This window comes from Saimiri boliviensis, chromosome 1, assembly GCF_048565385.1.
Source record: "Saimiri boliviensis isolate mSaiBol1 chromosome 1, mSaiBol1.pri, whole genome shotgun sequence".
Taxonomy (NCBI): Eukaryota; Metazoa; Chordata; class Mammalia; order Primates; family Cebidae; genus Saimiri; species Saimiri boliviensis.
The window spans coordinates 194,831,352-194,853,120 of NC_133449.1; positions in this window are offsets into that span (position 1 = coordinate 194,831,352).

Consider the following 21,769-nt stretch of genomic DNA (forward strand, 5'->3'; position numbering starts at 1 on the left):
GAAACTTAGGGAGTTTGGAGAAGAGATAGGCTGGAAAGGTCTTTGGTGATACAAACAGAAAAGAATGATAATGTGGGGCTCTCCAGAATCTCCAGTGCTGATTGAGCCAGATGGGGCTTGGCAATCCAGTTTAGCCACTTGGAAGCATTTTGTAATGACTACAGTCTGTAAGTTACAGACGCTGGGCTGGGAAGGCAGGGAGTATTAAATGGGCACAAACATACTGAGATATGTTCCAGTTAAGTGGACTATTATTCAGGGATAGATGCAAAAATAGTTGAAGTGGCTCATAGACATTCATTTTAATTCTGTGACTTTCCTCTGTGGGAAACTACTTTCATCTGGTTCTTTTCAATATGAGTTGAGTCATATTCTTTTTATTTGCCACAAGCATTTATTTGCCATAAGTATTTTAAAGCAGTTGACAATTGCTGCCTTATTTTCAAGAAATTGATTGAAACTCCCTTGCTGAGCTGCTAGGAATTTCAGATTAATTCTCAACCACTGGCACAAAACTACAAGAGAAAACAAGAGTGAATGTGGTCATTAATCAACAGATTTTTGTTTTAACTCTTTTCTGGGAAATCTGCCAAATACTGGGGAGTATAAAGGCTCCCATACTGCCTTCTGTGGGCTTACAATCTAATTATGACATATACGTAGAGCAGAAGACATTGATTTACAACTGCCAAATATATGTTGAATAAACAAAGTTATAGGAAGCAAGGAGGCCTACATTGGCAGTGGGGCTAAACCAGGCCCATGATTCCTGGAGAGGGTAGATTTAAGCTGATCCTCAATAAATGAGCATTCAGGGGTACTAATAAAAGGGAGGAAGGCATTGCAGGCAATGAGAACAGCACAAGAAAGAAGTCCAGGGGTGAGAGAGCCCCTATTTGCTTAAAATCCAAGAGGACCCATTTGGACAGAATGGAGAAATTATTGGTGAAGTAGTGTGAGTGCCCCACTTCTTTTCTCTACATGATTTCCTGGGTGATCTTTACTCAGTCTTTCTCATTTAAATAATGTCTACATGCTAATGATTTCTGGATTTATAATTCCACCACAGAATTTATAATTGTTCTGTATTCATAATGGAACTCTTGGTTTTTGCCCTCCCAGCTCATCTTTGTCTTCCCGCTTCCCATGTCTTTCCCCTCTTGGTAAATAGCATCACGTTTACCCAGGTGATCAAGCCCAAGCCCTGGAAATCATGCTTGACTTCTTTCACTTACTTGCTCATCTCTGATCCATCAACAAGTGATGTCAGCTCTTCCGCAAGAGTATCTCAACTGTGTCCATGTTTTTCAGGTTTCTATGACTACCACCCTGGTTTAAGGCACCAAGCTCTTCTGCCTGTCATTCTATCATAGCCCCTGATTTCAATCCTTCCAAGCTTAGCTCCCTGAAGTACTTTCTGTAACCTGCAGTCAAAATATTCTTTTTGAAATGTCATCAGAACATATGTCAGTGGATCACTCTCCTGCTTAAAATGCTCTGATGGCTTCCCAGTGCTCATAGCATAAAATCCCAACTCCTTACCATGATCTACGCCACCCTGCTTTGTGTACATCTCTCATGTCTGACCATCTACCCAGATTCTTCTAATATCTGCTTCTCCGTTTTTCTTTGGGGAACCACCCCTTCCCTGATTCTTCCTGCAAGTGGTCTGTGTGGGCTGATTCCACCCCATTTCCTGTTTCAGATGCCAGCAAGTAACTCCAGCATGGACAATTAGCATATTCTTTCCCCATGTCACAGTGGTTGTCTCACAAATGACCACCTTTCCTAAGTTGATCCAATAAAACTCAAACCTAGATTTTTTTTTACTAGAACACTGTTGCCTCTGCTGAGGGCCTAAAGAATATTACAGTCATGGTAGAGTGAAGAGGAACTAGAATGTCACATGGTAAGAAACAGAGCAAGAGAGAGAGTAGGAGGGCCAAGCTCCTCTATACACCCAGCTCTCACATGAACTCACAGAATATGAACTCACTAAAAGCTGCAAGGACAGCACTAAGCCATTCATGAGGGATCTGCCCCCGTGGCCCAAACACCTTCTACCGGCCCCTCCTCCAACGGTGGGGATCACATTTCAGCATGAGATTTGGAGGGGACACACATCCAAACCATATCACCTGGGAACTGCTGTCTGTAAAATTATACATACTTGGAGTTAAGAGAGACCCATCTGTGGGATGAGGCTTCCTGAGTCTAAAGCCAAATCAGAACAAAGGAGACTGGGAATGGAGAAAGGCCAGGTTTTGTGGATTCTGTTTGAGCCCAGCACAATCCCTCTTCCCCTGCAGTGCCTCTGCTTTTCAGTTACATGAATCAAAATGTTCTCTTTTTAATTCTAGTGTATGCCTATGCCTATTTATGTCTATTTATCTTTTTAAGAGATGGGAAGATCTCTTTCCAAGGAGCTTCCCTGGGAGTCTACCATGCTGGCCAGCATTGGTTCCCATGTCCATCCCAAACCAACTCCCAGATGCCTAGGCAAATCCCTGAAGTTCCTGGATCCTTGGGGAGAGTAAGCAAAATGTGAGTTCTGTTAGAAAGCAAGTGGCAGGTGACTCATTACTGGTTAGAATTTAACAAGGTCTGCTAGGTAAGGTTATCTTCTTTTCTTGGAGTTTTCCAGATGTTGTAAATATGAAAGAGGTCTGAGACCATCAGTGAGGGAAGCAGTTGGTTGTATATTTAAACAGGATTGGTGGCTTCCAAACTAACCTCTGATGGTCTGCATGATTTTGGTGGAATCCCCTCTGCTTTCTCGGCTTTAATTTCAATCTCTGTATTAGGAATTCAGAGGTTCCACATGAGACCCACACAGAATACACACTAGTCACAATATGTATATACAGCACAGACCATCCCAGAACAATAGATTTTAAAAAGGACCTTCTCTTCTCCTGTGTTATTGCCTTATAAAAAGTCATTAAATGTTTTGAAACCACAGGATCTTATCATCTTGCTGTAGCTTTTTTTTTTTTTTTTCCCCCATTCCTGCCCTATTCCCAGTGCCATCTCCTTTCCCTGTTCTGGTTATTTATAATTTAAAGAAAATATTCTCTGCCTCTCAAGCCCTATCTTATGGAAACCACTGACACAGAAAAGGAGAATCAAAAACAGTTTCCTTAGGCTGCCTCTGAAGGATTTCATGCAGTTCTAATAGAATTAGTGTCTTCTTTGAATGGTCTGGGGACAGGATCAATAAAGTTCCACAAAGATTCAGACTCTTGAGGGGAACTGTGGGGAAAATGCAGGAAGAATTCCAGGGATGGCAAATCATTCAAGGCTGCAGAGCCCAGAGCAATGCAGCCAGTGTGCGCCAGATGTTACGAAAGTATATATGCTTGTGATGTAAAATAACAGTCATCAAAAATAAGTGCAATGTCCTAGGGCACCCACCACCACCACTGCCACCAAACCTAGGGCTCAGGTGGCCACCCGTTTCCCTTCTGGAAGAACAGGCCTGATTTAGAAGGAGTCCCCTTGAGGGTGGGGCCGAAAGTGAGATAATTAGGTGAGCAGAAGAGGCAGCTTGGCCCCCAATGACACCCAGACCTTGGTTTGTAAGAAGCAAATCCTCCTTTGTTGCTGTCTCCTGCTGGTCCTCTGACTCAGCTCAGGCTCTGCCTTGTAGCCTGCTCTGACCCCTGCCCACAGTTCTGGTAGGTGCTCCTCTGTGCTCCTGCAGCACCCTGCCGGTGACCAAAGCAGCTCTTTCACAGGCTGAAGTTGCCAGGCAATTTGTTTTTCTTCCCCACTAACCCGGCTTCTTGAGGATTTACTAATCACTTTATCATAGGCTAGCTGTGTAGCCTCAGACAGATTTATTAGCTTCTCTCAGCCCGTTTCCTCATCTGTAAATTAGGGATAATGACGAACCTTCCTTCAAATGGTTGTTGTCAGGATTAAATAAGAGTATGTAGACAAGAAGTTGGGGTCTAGTACTCTGTAAATACTGTTTTGGGGTTATTACATCATCCTTATTATCATCTTTATCTTTGATTCCTCATCAGTGAGTCAAGATCCATGTTGCATTATCAGCGTATGTTGTTGAAGGAAAATGAATGTGGGATTGCATGAGCAGAGAAAGAACATATGAACACATATGAACAGTTAATTCATGACAATAAAGCTCACTATTAAAGCTGACCAACAATGCAGGGAGACACAGCAAGGTGGCAAAGGTGCATAATTAACTCTCTAGACGGAGGGACCTGCAAGGGTTCATTGATTGCAAAAGAATGAAACGTCCCTTTGAGATGAAGCAGTCAGGAGAGACTTCACCAGGGTCAGTAGGGCTGAGATGTCTGTAAGGATGGATGGGAGCTGAATATACAGAGAGGAAAGGGGAGGGATTTCATGTAGAGGTCCCCTTTACTCAGACCTGACACCTTGGAAGTTGTGGGCATTGGGGATGTTTCCTTCAGGAGTTGATATTTAATTTGACTTTAGGATCTTGGCTTAACCCTAACGGGCCCAGCCCAACCCAGAGTCTGTTTTATTCTTGCTGGAGAGTGGGAGGCAGTGGCAGTACCAAGCCCACACATCTGCAGAAACATTTTCTTTGTAAACCAGCTCTCTATGACAACCATTGCATGTGTTCTGGGGTAGGGGCCAGCTGACTCAGGAATTAATCAAACCCTTTTATGCCCATTCTCATCAGCTTTCAAAGGGTCTTTACACAGAACACTCCTAAATGAGCAGTGAATGAATATTCATAGATATATTTTCCCTACCACGGATCCGGAAGGACACCACTCTTAGAGCCATTTTGCTGTTTCTTGGTAGAGTGAACTGGCTTTGGCCCTTGTGCTTATTGCAGAGGAGCGGGAAGTGAGTCAGCCCATAACACTGAAGAAACAGGATGTCCTTCTTCCATCTGTGATAAACATGTCAAAGGCCAAGAAGCATGGAGGAGTCAGAGGGTTTCCAATCAGAACAGTTGTCTGCAATGCATACAACAGGCTGGCACATGCATTCGCCACAGATGACCAGACTACCCTCCATGAACTGACGTGACTGTTTCTCATAACCTACTTTTCATTCATTTGCCTTGCCAGATCCACCATTCTCAGCATTCTGACTGGACACTGTCTTTCAGTAATAATAACTCCTACATTTAAAGAGTAGTTTCCACTTTGCAAGAGAGTTCTGTCCACATTGTCTGATTCCTTCAACAATCCTGAAAGAAAGAAAAGACAAGAATCATTTAACACATTGCACAAGTGAGGCATCCTAAGCTGAGAGGCAAATTCAGTCACAGAAAGGTAGATGTGAACTTAGAACACACGCATCCAGACTCCCAGGCCAGGGCTCTACCGCATGGCCCCATCGCCCTCCTGCTATAACCAGGATTCGAACCATTGACACTGCAAGTATGCTCAAAGACTCAAATAATGTTTGAGTCCTTCATCAAAGGAGTAAGGCAGTTGTTCAATTTCTGCTCTGAAAGAGGTCTCCCAAAGGACAATCTCATTGCAGAACACTTCCTAAGGCCCACAGGAACTCAAAGGGATTTGGCTTCTCTGAAACTTACTCCAGTATTCTTCCGAGTGCCACAAAGTACAGCACAAACCACCTCCTGTCTTTCACCTATCTTTCTTTTTATTATTATTTCTTTTTGAGATGGAGACTTGCTCTGTTGCCAGGCTGGAGTGCAGTGGCGCAATCTTGGCTCACTGCAAGCTCTGCCTCCTGGGTTCAAGCGATCCTTCGCCTCAGCCTCCCGAGTAGCTGGGACCACAGGTGCGTGCCACCACACCCAGATAATTTTTGTATTTTTAGTAGAGATGGGGTTTCACCATGTTGGCCAGGATGGTCTTGATCTCTTGACCTCGTGACCCACCCACCTTGGCCTCCCAAAGTGCTGGGATTATAGGCATGAGCCACTGCGCCTGGCCTCATCTCTCTTTCACATGGTGTCTTGAGAACTGCCCTGGCACGAAGAGCTGTTTCCCCTCAAATATTTCCCTTGACAAACAATCACTTTCCTACAATACTTGTGAGGGGTCAAACAGGCCAGGCCTATGGAGGACAGCTGGGTTATATTCCTGAACATTACAAATGCATTAACTCTTGCATTCCTGGCAATCTCACTTCTGGGGATTTACCTATGTACATACCTATATATGTATAATATATGTGTAATAAGATGAATGTACAAGGTTTTCAGCTGCAGCTCTGTTTTGTAATAGTAAAGATTAAATTCAGTCTAAGGGACCGTCTGTAGGAAACCAGTTAAATAAATTGTGGTAGAACCACATAAACGCTATGCAGCTACAAAAACAAGTGAGGAAGTTCTCAGTAAATTGATAAAGATTGCCAGGATACATTAATAAGTGGAAAAGCAAAATGCGGAACAGTGTATATAGTTTGCTACATTTTGTGTGAGGGATGGAAATGAGTACGTATTTGCCTGTGTTTGCATAAAGGAACACCGGAAGGATATTCAAAGAACTTATAAAATGGTTAGTTTTGAGAAGTAGAGAATGAAATCGATGGGCTAGTGGTGAGGGAGAGGGGACTAGACTTTTTAATGGGCACTTTTGACATCACTTTGAGTTTTGGAGCATGTTGATAAATGATCTATTCAAGTTATGAAATCCAATCCACTTGGCCCTACCTTGGAGGCTTCCTTGGAGGCTTCCTAGAAATGTGTGTATTTGAATGGAATCTATATTCTTGAGTCTTGAATATAGAGTCTTGATGGCTCAGGCATCTCACTAAGTCACTGGAAGATGCTATCCCCTAAAAGGACCCAGTCAGGTGAGAATGTGTCACCTCAAGCAGAGATACGGAAAAAGTGAGGAGGTGTCCTGAGGCTGGGCAGGGTACAGTGATTGCTTAGAGGATTGAAAGGCTTTCCAACGTTCTTTGAATGACTTCAGGATTTTGTGGAAATTAAGGCCTCCCCTTTTGGAGCTCAGGTGAATTACCAGCTTATCTTCCTGCTGTGCTCTAGGCCTTGACCCTGTCCTGTGCCACTGAGATATGCCAATCTAAGAATCAGTAGATGTTTTAATGACAGCTCAGCTGCAGGTATGGACCTCAACTAGAAGGAGGCCCGGTTTGATTTGGCTTCTAGGAGTAAGATCTCAGCACCAATTGCTCCACCCCATTATCTGATATATGCTAGAAACCTTAAACCACCCCAAGGACAGAGAGCTTTCCAATTCAGCAGCAACCAAGTGCTAGACTGCACTGGCTCTACTCAGAGGAGATTAAGCAGTTCAGCTGCACAAATTCCCCTCTCTCCTAAGAGCCTCTGCGCTTACCAAATATGCCCTTCTTTCCTTGTCATTGGTATGGTCACTTCAAGAAATTTGCATGCTCTGTTTTACTAGACAACATGAAAATAAGCCCCGCCTCTACCAGCAGAGCTGGCAGGAAACCGTGGTCATCGTCACTGATTCTCCTTCCCTACCTCCCCTTCACTGCAGGGTGGGGACAGGTGTTGGAGTAACTTTGTTCTTCTTACAAGTCTCCTAGAGCAGTGAGAATAGGATATAAAAGAGCAGATTTTTCCTGCCAAGCAAAGGTACACTTACAGTCCACAGCTCAGAACACCTCCACAATGGTTGCGTTTGTCAGGAGTTTTGAACCATGCCTCAGCACACCCTAAGCTTCCCTGAGCATTCAGTAAGGGCTCAGGAACTCACTGAGGCACACAGGAAACGCTGGACTCTTCGGACAGGCATAATAGAAGCATACAGAGAGTGGGGCTTCGCTAAGAAAAGTGGCTCAACTTGGCCAATTTGTTTCACTCTGTTGATTGGCCTCCACGATGAGTAGCAGAAAGGGAAGTTCTAACTGGTTTCTGGGTTTTTTCCCTTTACTTAGATGGAAGGATTTTTGTTTTGTTTTGTTTAGTTTCACTTGTAGGAAACTGGTCTAGATAGGTCTAAGGAAGACAAGATAACTTAATGGAGCTCTGAGTTGAAAGTCTAGGCTCAGATTCAGGCCTGCCCACTGATGGTCTGTGGCTGATTTCATCAGTCTGTGGCCTCAAAACCCTACCTGTGGAATGGGTGTCACAGATCTCTTTGGTATGTTTTGAAGGCTGTTATGAGAAGAAATGAGCTGGTGCCTAGAAGGTGCAGGCAGGACCTCAGAGCCTGGTGTCGGAGGTCTGGGGACCACATTTAACTGCAGGGCAGACAGGAGCATGTGAATGGCCAGTGCAATCCAGTGAGCTGATAAGGGCCATGGGAAGGTTTTCAGGGTAAAGAAAAAAAAAAAGATCAAGCTTTGCCAGATGAACAAAACCCACCTGCAGGCAGACCCCAGCCCTTGGCTGCAATTTGTGACCTCTGGGCTGGTAGGTCTATACAGAGACAGAGGGGTGGGGAAAGAGAAATAGCAGGGGTCACGACTTTTGGGGATCCCAGTAGATGTGCAGTATTTGGCACCCTTGAGGGGAGAGGGTCTGAGTGCTGAGCAACTGCCATTCAGGTTAGCACTTAGCTAATCTGGCTCTGACGCAAGGGACCCCAGCTGAGAAGCACTCTCTGCTCTGCAGAGGCATGGAATTCTATACACTCATGTTAATTTTTAATATTGTCATTACTGTCACCAGATATTACACGTAAGAGCAGAGCCTTTGTCTGGGTCTGCGGTAGCCCACCCATACCCCATTGCCAGAACTGCTCACCTTGCCTGCCATGGCTCTCAGACGAACTGGCTGAGTCTGTTGCCAGCGCCCTCCCTCCCACCCACCAGAACAATGGCAGTGGCTGGGTGTGGGTTGCTGCTGTACATGTGAGACGCTGGGACGCCGATGAACTAAATCATTGACCTTCAACTCCTCCAACACCTGCTCAGCTGCACAGCTAGAGCTCCCCATCATAATGCGTATGCACACACACACACACACACACACACACACACACACACAATCTATGAAGCTGCACTGGGTAAATTTCTACTCACAAATCAGTCTAAGAATATAGTTTTAACAAGGAAGGCCCCTGCTTGCTTAGAGTTGTGGAAACTCTCAAGGTGATCGCCTCCTACCCCTTAGTTGAATTACAAACAATCTAGGAAACACACTCCTGACACATCTAATAGTGTTTCTCAAAAGTTCGAGAAGGATAGCATAGTTACCTCAGAACCAATGTGCAATTACAACGCATTTTTTAAACTTTTCTCTCAGAAAAGACCGACTGCGGGGAGTGAATAAGATTACAATAAAAGCTAAGGAATTTAATGCTACATTAATTAAACACACATCTTCTCTTGAAGCGTTGCCTTATTTCACATCTCATCCTGGTTCAGCCCCACCCAGTAATTACATTTCATATAGTATTTCTGCTACGATAAAGGGTCAAGGAGTTCAATTGATTCACAGACCGTGTGATCTCACTCAGTTCTGGAGGCTGGGTCTACAGTAAATGGGGTAGCTGCATGGAAAGTGGGCAGATTCCATTAATCATCTGGAAACTTCTTAGAAATTGCTGCATATCTGCTTTATAAACAAAATTCAGAGGCCTTCTGGAATTTTCTCATTTTATTTAAAAACTATTTTAGAACCATTATCACTAAATTCTTAACTTGGGAAATTCCCTGTATTTCCCCGCGGCCCTGGACCTATGGGCCACGTAAAAATTGCTGGTGTTTGTTCTGGGGAGACACTCCAGCTTGAGATGGGTTGACAATAGTTGCTCTTAAAGCTTAGGCTCTAATTTGTTCTTTAAGGAGGGTGAGGATAAAAGCTTGATTTTGTTTAGTGTCTTGGCTTACTTTCACTTTAAACAGAGGGGAAGAAAGGCATGAGGAAGTGGAATGAGGTCACAGGCAGTAATTGGTCTAGGAAATGTTTCCACAGGACCCCTGTGAAATGAGCCTTCATTTATTAGCCTGGGAAATAGAGGTCAGTGAGAAATCTGAAATATTTTTTAGCATGTTGGTATAGGAAGAACCCAGCTGGTGGGTGGGCTACAGTCAGGGATTCCAAATTCTGTGCCTGCAGGAACCAGGCTGGTAACTTAAATAGGGTGGGAAAAATTTGTGGCTACCTGGAGAGTTGTGGCCCTGTCCCAAAAAGGCACATACATCAACTCCAGCCAGTTGTTGTCCAGGGTCATTCAGTGGGTCCAGTGTTGCTGTAATTTTTTTTCAAGAGAAGCTGGAAATGCAGATTGTTGTATGCAATCTTCCTACCTAATAAAGATTGAGAAATTAATTTAAATATTTAAAATTTTAGGAGGATTATTAAAATATATTTGCAATCAATATATGGCCTGGGTCTACCAGTTTGCTGTCTAGTTGAGACCTCTCCTGGCTCAAGGCAGATTTGTTCTCTTCAGGTATTTTAAAAGTCTACAAGTCCCTCAAGTAGCAGAGGTTTATTGAAATCTCTGTCCCACACTATCCTGAGCTTGAAGTGAGGGTGGGAGTAGAAGAATATAAAGCAAAAATATTACCCTAAATTTTTATTCAGAAGAGGAAGCAAGATGAACACACATTATTACTTTCTACAAAGGCTTTCTAGTTGCAGAGGTAGCTTATTTATCCTCTCAGATTGTAAACACTTCATTGCTACAGGGGCTTCCGAGACAAATTAAAGGATTAATAAAAAATTACAGGTACACAAATGGCAACAAAGTAATGTGGTAAAATGCCAAAATGGCAGAGAAAAGTCTATGGATTCCAGGGTAACCTTTTGAAAGGGGGATGCTGAGGAAAGCACCTGAGTAAAAGTGTAGAGAATAAGAAACCAACGTGATTGGAAGCATCCAAGAAACTCATTTGCCAGGTGGAGCAGGAACAGTAAGGTCACTATTGCAAGAAAGAAGATGAGAAAGAAGAGCCTTCACCAGATTGGTGACGGTGAGAACATGAAAGAAAAGGACCAAATGAGAGACTGAAACGCTGGATTGGTAGAATGAATAGTGCTTGGAAACAGGGTAAATGTCAGGGCTAAGGCCATACAGTGATCAGAAAATTCCCCTTGAATTTAAGCCTCAGTTCTTGGAAAATATGGTACATTTATAGATTGGTACTGGTAATGCATGTATACATACACATACACAATTTAGCAAGGGGGTGGACAATGAATTTTTGGCATACTGAGATTTAGGTGCTAGGGTGACAGCCAGGTGAAAAGGTCCTGAATATTTTTTTAAAAAAACACATATTAGTCTAGAGCTTTTGAGAATGTTTGAAATTAGAGATATATATTTTGGAGTCTTGAGGAAGTTAGAGGGTAGATAAAATTTTTAAGAAGATTGTGGAAGAGAAAAGAACCCAGCTGAAGAGAAAACTTGGGGGAAATACCTGCCTTTAAGACATCAGATAAAGAAGATTTTCCTGAAAATATAGGATCAGAAAAAGAGCCAAGAAGAAAGATGCAGTAACAGCCCAAAATCCAGCTGAAGGTCAAGGACAGTGTGCCCCAAGAGAATCTGATAACTAATCAGTCATCAAGAAATCTCGACTGAGCAGCTTCAGTTAGGTCAGAGTGTATCACAGAAGTCAGGAGGCAAAACTATTTAAGAGTAAGTGGGAGACTAATGTGACAGGGCAAGCTAGAGTTGCCTGGTACTTGTCCTCCAGCAAAAGGGGTTGAAAACAAGTAGACGACTATATTTTGACTGGAGTGACTAAGGAATAATGCTATAGAGTATCAGGGGACCAACAATATGCCTATGAAGCACAGAATTCCCAGAAAGCACCATAAAGAGGGGAACAAGGTACCCTGTCCCTGCCACACTGTCTCCCCTGCCAGATACAGCCTGGAGTTGCGGGGTGGTGGGAGCTGCAGCTTACAGAGAAAAGTGAGCTGGAGACCCTCAGTGGTCCCCATTGCCAAGACAGATGCCAGTAGTCCTTGCTATTTAGGAGAGTCCCCCAGTCTTCACAGGCCCAAATCCAGTTTGGACAGTTGCCAGGAGTTCATGTAGCTGCATTGCCTCAGAATAGGAGCCCACACTGTGCATTGCCTAACCTCTGTAACCTAAGCTGCTATGGCATGGCACCATCTTAAAGGTAGACCCACTGCTAGAGACCACTGTTAGACTGCATTGTGCCTTGGCAGCCAGTAGCCACTGATTCTCTCTGTCTCTAAGGCCCCACCATCATTCCATCAAGTTCGCAAAGCTGCATGAATCATCATGACCTCAGCTACCCAGAGCCTAGAATGAGTGGGACTCTGGCATCCAAACCCAAGAGGCACCCCTGGGGAACAGGCAGACCTGAACAATGGGGAAGTTGCTGTACAGCCAGCTGGCTTCCCTCAGCCAGCATGGCAGCAGCCCTGCCCTCTGGAGAGACAGCTGTACAGTTGGCTGGTGTACCCCAACAATGAGCCCAACACCCCTGCCCCCGGCAAAACCATGCTATTGTCATCACAAATTTCCATAGCCTAGGCCATTGATACAATCACAGACATCACTGACAAACATTATAGCTGCAGAAACTGCATGGAGACTACACCACTAAGTCCACCCAGAACCAAAGCCAGTGTGCCATTATCAACCAATATTGTAGGACCCATCTGTAAGAAAAAGTCTTTCCCTAAGACAACTACTCCATAAAATTGGAAAATGTGACTATTCTGCTAGATATGCAAGTATCAATATAGGAAAACAAGAAATATTAAAAAGCAAGAAAACATGACACCCCAAAGGAGCAATCTCCAATAGCAGACCCCAAATAAAAGGATGTTTATAAAATGGCTGAAATGAATTCAAAATAATGTTCTTAAGGAAGCTCAGCAAGATACAAGTGAATACAGGCAAGCAATTCAGTGAAATCAGGAAAACAATTCATGATCTGAATAAGAAATCCCACAAAAAGAAATTATAAAAAGAACCAAACAGAAATCTTGAAGCTGAAGAATTCAATAAATAAAATATACAACTGAGAGTTTCAATAACAGACTAGATCAAGCAGAAGTAATAATTTTTGAACTTGAAAACAGATCTTTTGAAATATCCCAGTCAAAAAGAAGAAAATAAGAATAAAAAATAATGAAGAAAACTTATTGGACTTACGAGACACCATTAAACAATTTTTTGCATTATAGTAGTGTTGGGGGGAGAAGGATGGAGAAGGGCACAGAAAATCTAACAAAATAAGAGTTAAAATATCCCAAATCTTAGGAGAGATATAAACATACAGATTCAGGAAGCTTGAAGTCCCCAATTAGATTCAACTCAAAAAGATCCTCTCTGAGGCACATTATAATCAGTCAAAAGACAAAGCGAAAAAGCTGCAAGAGAAAACTGTCAAGTCACATACAAGAGAATTCATGTTAGACTATCAGCAGATTTCTCAGAGGAAAGCTTGTGGGCCAGGAGAGCATAGGATGGTGTATTCCAAATGCTGAAAGAAATAAAAAACAAACATACTAGACAAGATTGTTATTTCCAGCCAATTTGTCCTTCAGAAATTAAGGAGAAATAAAAACCTTCCCAGACAAACAAAAACCGAGGGAATTTATCACTAGACTGGATTTACAAGACATGCTAAGAAGGTGTTTCAACTGGAAATAAAAGGATAATAATTGCTATCATGAAAATACTTGAAAGTATAAAACTCATCAGTAGAGGTAAATTTATAATCACACTCACAATACTTCATTGCTGTAATGCTGCTATGTAAAATTTTTAATCCATTATTATGAAGGTTTAAAGTCAAAAAGTTCAAAAACAACAGTTTATAACTGGTGGCTCAGGAACCAACAGTAGGTAAAGATCTTAAAGTAAGGCAAAAAATACATAAATGGGGAAGGAGAAAAAAAAAGTTCCAAGTTTTTTTGTGTGACCAAAGTTAAGTTATTAGATGTTGCTATAAAAGTATTTTGAAAATGTGGTTAACGTTTGCAATCAGTAGACTTTTATTAAAGCAGACAAATATGTTTGGAATGAAACTACCAAGTTAGCTGTTATTTACTGGTCCCCAGCAGCTGGGAGGTCTAGACACAAGAGCACCAGAGGGGAATCCACTTATATGGGTCCCTTTTGGGCAGCTTTGCCATCAGGGGTTGGATTGTAGGCATAGCTTCAATGACAAAACAATCATGTGTAAGCTTAATTTAATTTAATTATTTTTGAGACAGAGTTTTGCTGTATCATCCAGGCTGGAGTGCAGTGGTGGAATCTCAACTCATTGCAACCTCTGCCTCCCAGGTTCAAGCGATTCTCCTGCCTCAGCCTCCCAAGTAGCTGGGGTTATAGGTGCCCACCACCATGCCAGGCTAATTTTTGTATTTTTAGGAGAGATGGGGTTTCACCATGATGGCCAGGCTCGTCTTGAACTTCTGACCTCAAGTGCTCCACCCAGCTTGGCCTCCCAAAGTGTTGGGATTACAGGCAGGAGCCACTGTGCCCAGCCCATTTTAAAGTTTTTAGTACTTACAGACCCTGGAGAATATACAGCATATGTGGAGGCCACATACACATGGAAGGCAGTGAAAAAAGGCAAAGGGAGTGAAGGAACCAGTAGACCAATGCCTTTATTGGGTCCAAGGCATTATTCAAACAGGTTTCCTGTGGGGAACTTTAACTGGTGGGTTTACAAAAAACAAGCACTAGATCTACAGAGTGACTGAGAGGTGGTCACTTGAAGTTCATGGACAAATATCTAATTGGCCTGTTTACAGGAAGCAGTGGAAAAGCAGGAAACCCAGCCTGCTAGGCAGGAGAGATGCCTCCGAATTCTTTGTCTGACCACTGGCTAGAAATGTCTGGGTGGGATATAGTATTAGAAACTACATCGAGGGTGACTGTGCCCTGCTTTGGGTATGAGAAAGTTAAACTTATATTTTAAAATAGATGCCAAGGCAACATACAATTATAAGCACCCACAACAGCATAATAATGTGCATGGGCCTCATCCAATCAGCTGAAATTTCGCAAAGTAGAAGGAATCCTGTCTAAAGACTAACATAGAAACTCTGCCTGCATTTTTAACCTGCAGACTCAAGGTCAACTCTTACCTGAAATGCCAGCCTGCCCTACAGATTTTGAACTTACCAATCTCTACAGTTGCAAAAGCTAATTTCTTGAAATCATTCTCTCTCTCTCTCCCCCCCCACTCCTCGTGTGTGTATATATATGCATATATGTATGTGTACATATACATGCGTATAGATAGAATATATATATATGTGTATATATATATATATATATGTATTTTAATCTATCCTATTGGCTCTGTTGCTCTAGAAAACCCTAACTAATACAAGGTCCTTAAAACTCCCAGAGGGTTTCAGGAAACCTGAGAGCAGAGGAGGCTTTTCTAAGTGTAATACCCCAAAGAAGAAATGGTGACTTAAGAGAGTGAAGTAGAGGCAGAGAAAAGGGTGAACTAACTCCTTCAAAAAAGGGGTGACTTCTACTTAAACAAATGTAAGTGTTGCCATGGAGAATGGGAGTCTAGGGTTATTCGTGTGATTAATTAAGAGAAGCCAAAGTACAAATGACTATGGGAAATCACTATGGGAAGGGTTTTGTAGAAGGCATAGATTTTGAGCATACCCATAGAAGTGCAATCTACAATAAAGTGTAGAATTTACTGGATTTGAAGCCACATAAGCCAGACATAAGACCCCTTTTACATTCAGGGACTTCCCTACACAAAGAGGGAAATATGTCATGAGTTTGAGGCTCTCTGAAGAAAAGAAATAATGCTAATATGGTTTATCAAGAGGCATTTCTTTTTATTTGATCACCACAATGTTTCCTTGTTTTATGGCTTAGGAAAAAAGAGAAGAGTGAATAGGGCTTATCTTTTCATTGACTTCATTTATGTTATGCTTTAAATCCTCTCAGATATATTTTTAGAAACCTGTAAGTGAATAAAGCTTCATAAAGACAAGGTAACTTCCTGAAACTTCAACCCAGGTTATTTCTGTCTTGCTACCTTCAAAGGACATCAGAACTCACAAAGCAAAGACAAGAAGAAACAAACAAAGGTGAAAAGCAGGCCTTTGTACGTGGGAGACAGGCTTGCATGGAACCTGTGATTATGTGGCAGGAGGTATGGATGTGACTCATGAAATTGTATAGCAAGTTTTTTTTTTTTTTTTTTTTCCCCTAGGGAAAAGAGTTCAATAAAACAGAACAACCTCTCATTGAAAGTGACATAAGTGCTGGTTAATATTATCAAGCTATAGAAAGCTCAACTGATTATGATTTTTTTCTCTTAAAAAGAAGCTAATTGCTAAGGATATACTTCCCCTTGTTTTTCAATGTATTCTGATGTTAGAGTGAATTTGATGATTCATGTAACTGAACAAAAATATGTGTTATTACATAAGAGAAAGGAAAAGACTAAGCTATCACTTGGGTGCCTCTCATTTCCTAGGTCATTATGCAAAATATAGTGTACTTTGAAGTTTTCTATTCTCTTAATAGTGAAAAATATACTTTAACTGAAATGTTTCAGGTAAACAATTTTTACTAAGAATTCATTACCAACCACAATAATGGCCTAATTCTGGAAGCTTTCCTTGGAATATGCTGAGTGCCAGATGGCACTAGGATCATCAATAAAAGAAAATAATTTCTAATGCAGCAAGTGAAATGCTGATGGCAGATGCTGCTAGCTACAGGCCCACATTGGCTGCAGACAGGATAGCAGGGAGATACTTAGCCAGGGATCTTTTCGAATCCTGTCAGTTTGCTCCTCTAGAAGATTATGGAATGAAAGACAATAGTGATTCTCACCTTGGCTGTACACTGGAATCACCTAGGGAGATTTAAAACACATATCAATGCCTGGGTTTCATCACCAGAAATTCTTACATAATTTGTATGGGTTATGGCTAGAAATCAGCATTATTTTTTTAAATTCTCAAGCTTTCTCTAACATGAAGCCAAGGTTGAGAGCTACTACTCTGCTGGAGAACTTAGAGAATGCCAGAACTTGAATAGGATGAATTCCTTCCTTTATAGATGAGGTCACTGATACTCAGAGAGGCAAAGTGACTTGCTCGAAATCACACATCTTATTAATCCATTTATAGCAGAGTGGTCACTAGAACCCATCCCAACCCAATGTTTTTTCTTTTTCTTTTTCTGACATGGTCTCATTCTGTGGCTCAGGCTGGAAGACAGTGGTGCAATCATAGCTCACGGCAACCTCAATCTCCCAGGTCCAAGTGATCCTCCCACTTCAGTCTCCTGAGTAGCTGGGACCACAAGCATGTACCACCACACCCAGCTAATCTTTTCTTTTTTTGGTAGAGGTGGGGTCTCCCTATGTTGCCCACACTGGTTTTGAAATCCTGGACAACTCAAGACATCTTCCTGCTTCTGTCTCTCAAAATATGTTTTTTCTATAATACCCTACCACACAGGTTTGATTGTTGGGCAACAGGGAAATTAGGGATGTGAAAGTGTTTGGGAGAGCTGTCAAAATATTGTGTAAGTAGCTGCCACTACCTATATATAGGATCAGGTAGTTCACCACTCAAAAATACTCTTATGGGTTGCTGGGCATCTATATGCAAATGGCGTCAGTTATCCCATCTGATCTGCCTTTGGGCTTTATATTTGAAGTTAAAATGCTTTCCAAGAGCCGGGCGCGGTGGCTCAAGCCTGTAATCCCAGCACTTTGGGAGGCCGAGGCAGGCGGATCACAAGGTCAAGAGATCGAGACCATCCTGGTCAACATGGTGAAACCCCGTCTCTACTAAAAATACAAAAAATTAGCTGGGCGTGGTGGTGCTTGCCTGTAATCCCAGCTACTCAGGAGGCGGAGGCAGGAGAATTGCCTGAACCCAGAAGGCGGAGGTTGCGGTGAGCCGAGATCGCGCCATTGCACTCCAGCCTGGGTAACAAGAGCGAAACTCCGTCTCAAAAAAAAAAAAAAAAAAAAAAAAAAAAATGCTTTCCAAGATAGGCAGGCATCTACAAAGACTCCTTAGTAACCTGTGTGTTGTGGGTACCATGCTTTGGTGAGATTCTGTCTTCTTGCTGCAAACTGCCGTTGTGTGGTCTTTGATCAAAGGAAAACCTGCTAGTTGCTGAGTGTTCCACACCAGTCAACAAGTGGAGATTGGTACCTACTAGAGAGGAGGATCCATGCTAGCTGCTTTGAGCGTGAAGATATATGACATAGTTGGTCCTTCCATCAATGCATAATGTAAATGAGGGATAAGACATCATAGTGAATATCTTTCTTTGCTTAGTCAGCGTCTCGGGAAACCATACATCTCTCATTTCTGGTCATTTGTATGAGGTCAGCCTGACCTACAGATTGAGGTCTGAGCATGAATGTCAGGTTAAGAGTCAGAGATGAAGGAATGAGCAAGCACTACAATCTGTGCACAACTGGGGAAGTCCTGGGTCTCAGTGGAACTGTGAAGAAGAGGCTGTAGTCTATGAAATAACCCATAAACTCTGGAACTCATAATGGAGGAAGGAGAGAGAGAAATGTTGCTCTGATGATACTGTTGGAGCCCCTGGATCCAGCCTTGCCTGAAGTTCCTGGACTTCTCTGAAAACACTGGACTTCCTAGATACATGATTCATAAACTCCTACCCTCTTTTGTTCCTTGATATAATTTGAATTTGATTTCTCTCCTTGTCAACTAAAAGAGCTCTAAGGTTGGGTGCTTTATCTTAATCCATTTAAATTACTTGGAAGATCTGCTACTGTCATCTTAGGCATGTCAAAGGAAGCTGAGATTTTTGGCAAACAAACCCAATGTGAGTGCTGATTAATTAGCTGTGCTGTCAGATCTTTCTGCTTGTTATCTTAACATCAATTTGTTTTCAGGAGCTATTAGAGAAGCTGCTGAGGATAACTGTTTGGTGATGTGGAGATTACTTTGTTTTTCACTGGTAACACCCTCATTTGATCACAGTAACCATTCCTGACAAAACATCCCACTTTCCTGTTAAATCAATTCGCCTGCCTTTGCTTCTAATCTTGGCCTCTTAGCATACATATGAGGCATAGTTAATTATATGACTTGGGACTTCAATTAGCTTTTCAGTTCATAATTCCACATTGCAAACATTCGTAATCTCAGATGTCACTGGTGAGGTTACTGAATAGGCAAACTTAGCCCATGCATAAGGTAGCAAATATATATATATATATATATATATATATATATATATATATATATTTTTTTTTTGAAATATATTTTACATTTCAAAAAAGCATCAAAATATTTATCACAAGAAATATCAGAACTTTGTTGTCTTTTTTATACTCATTTTTGTGATTCAGAATTGTATTGATTTTCAATTATTTATCGGTGATGAATGGGTGACGAACTATAACTTAGCCTCCAAAGATTTTGGTCTGTTTCCAAATAACAAGAAGCTTAAAAGCAGGAACTAAAGGAGAAAAGGTACACTAGTGTAGGAAATGAGGGTCCTAAGAAAAAGGCAACAGGGAAGGGCCCTGGGCTCTTAAATCATTGGGATATGAAATCCTTCCGAGTAGAGAATGTTCCAGAAGTGTGCTAAGGGTTCACATTAGTTTGTGAGGGAAGATAAAGTCTCAGTTCTTTTGTAAGCAGTTTGAGGTTTCAAAGACTCTTTGGCTCTCTAATTTATTTGAAACATCTATTGCTTCATGAATTGGCCTCAAGCACTCCTCAGTAAGCTATTTATGTGGTACTCAACTGCTCCTGCAGGTTTATATCAAACCACAGCTGTATAAACTAAGACTATTAACCTATTGGTTGAATTCAACAGACACTTCAGTCTGTTTAAATCCACTGACATTTCAAATTAGTATGCCTCCAGATTCTTCACAGAACAGCCACTGAAGGTGACAGGGCTGTTTCCAAATAGCTCCAAAGACAAACAATATGTGTATGCTAAAGAATGACCACCAAAGAAACAGGAACTACCATTGTATTTTTGCTCAGAATTATAGAGGGAATTTTCAACGGGGCTGGAAGGAGATAAGGATGGCTCAGAAAGGAAGGAGATTTCAGTCTAAGTTAGTAATGTAAGCTCTTGTATATTCCACACAGAGCACCTGATTAGTAGTAGTAAATAATTTATTGGCCAGTTGTGAAATAGTATTTTTCCCTTCCATATTCCTTCTTGATAAGCTTTTAGATGACTGTTTTTGTCTGGGTCTGATACCCCCTCAAAACAGACCTGAAACAAGGCCAGGTTTGGGTAGTTATTCGGGAGTGAGCCTCAGGGTGCATCACTGACAAGTGGGAACAGCGAGACAGGAAAGAGGAAAATGGCAATGGTAGGTGAATTCCACCCAAGTGGGCACCTGGGCATTGGGCTTTCCAGGAACCTTAGAGTAACTGAGCAGAACGGCTTCCAAACCGGGCCAAGGAGGGTCAAGAAAATGGGGTATTTATCCACCAACTCTCCACTCATTGGCTGAGGATTGCCCCTGGGGCTTTGAATCTTGAAGAAAACCCCAAGGTAGAGAAGGAGAAGAAAGTCTTGGTGCTTTAGATGAAAAGCTGGCAGCTGGCAAGAAAAGAGTCTGCCATTTCCCCAAGTGAATAGATCCAGAGAAATAAGGGTGAGGCATCAACAGTCAGCCACACAGACCATTGTTCTAGATGAAAAACAGGTTTGTCATGAGAAATTATATTATTTTCTCCAGCAGAAAAAGGGTTTATTTGACTGTTCCCTAAAAAAAATTTCGGTGGAATGATTTGGGACAGGTTTCTCAGTAGCACACTCCAGTAATATTAATATGACATGTGAACAATATAGTAGCAGAAGCATGGGAAAATGCTAAGTGAAATACTAATGTTAGGTGAAAAAAATCAGGTTATAAAATGGTACAATTTCAGCTATGTGAGAAAAATATTTTATAAAGAAAAAATACTGGAGAGAATACACCAAGATGTTAATGTTGTGTATTTCTGGGTTGTAAGATAAACAACCAGAGATAGCATTATACTTTTATATTTGGATAAATATAAAGCAGATAGCTTTATAATTTCATATACTTTTCTTATTTCCCAAATGTTCTACATTGAACATTTTTACCTTTTGTAGAAGTGAACATGCCATTTTGGTTTCCCTGCAGGAACAGGTTAAATGGGAAGCTTGCTGAGTAGACAGATGTAGACATGTCACAGCAGAGCAGCATCTCTAGAAATAATTAGACACTCTTGAACTTGTTGGTCTGAACATAGAGGCCAGCCTAATGTTGCTCTGTCTTTGCTGCCCAGCTCCCCAGGGCAAGCTGGCAATTCGTGGGTGCTCACTTCAAGGTTAGCTCATGACCTGCTTACGCATGAAATTGTGAGGCCTGGAGGGCAGGTTACAGTACAAGTCTTCCGTAAGGACTGCAGGGAGGCACGTGCTGTTACCTGCTTGGTTCAGATGAGTCCACCAGGGAGGCAGTACCTGGCAGTGGGCCGTCTATGTGTCCCTTTTGGATCAAGCTGAGTAGCACATCCTAGTTCAGTTTATCGCCCTCAGCAGCCATCCAGGCCAGCAGTGGCCACAGGACAGTGCATTTGCAGGCCCATCTGGGAATAAGCACAGTGCTAGGAACGGTGAAGGAATACAAATCTGAGTATCCTTGAGGAGATCATATTCCAGAAAGAAGGTAACATAATCTGAAAATGATTGACCATCCAGAGAGGGTATGATTAAATATGAACATAGTATACAAATAAAATGTGTCAGGAGTTTGAGAAGCAGCTGAGGGGGGGGATGCTTTAGGAGAGAGTCACTGTGGACTAGAGTGGTTGAAAAAATGTTTTCTAGAGAAGGAACTGCTTCTGAATAACAGGTCGACTGTACAATGATGAAAATCCACCTAACTCAGTAGCATTTACTGTATTGAGTCAGGAATA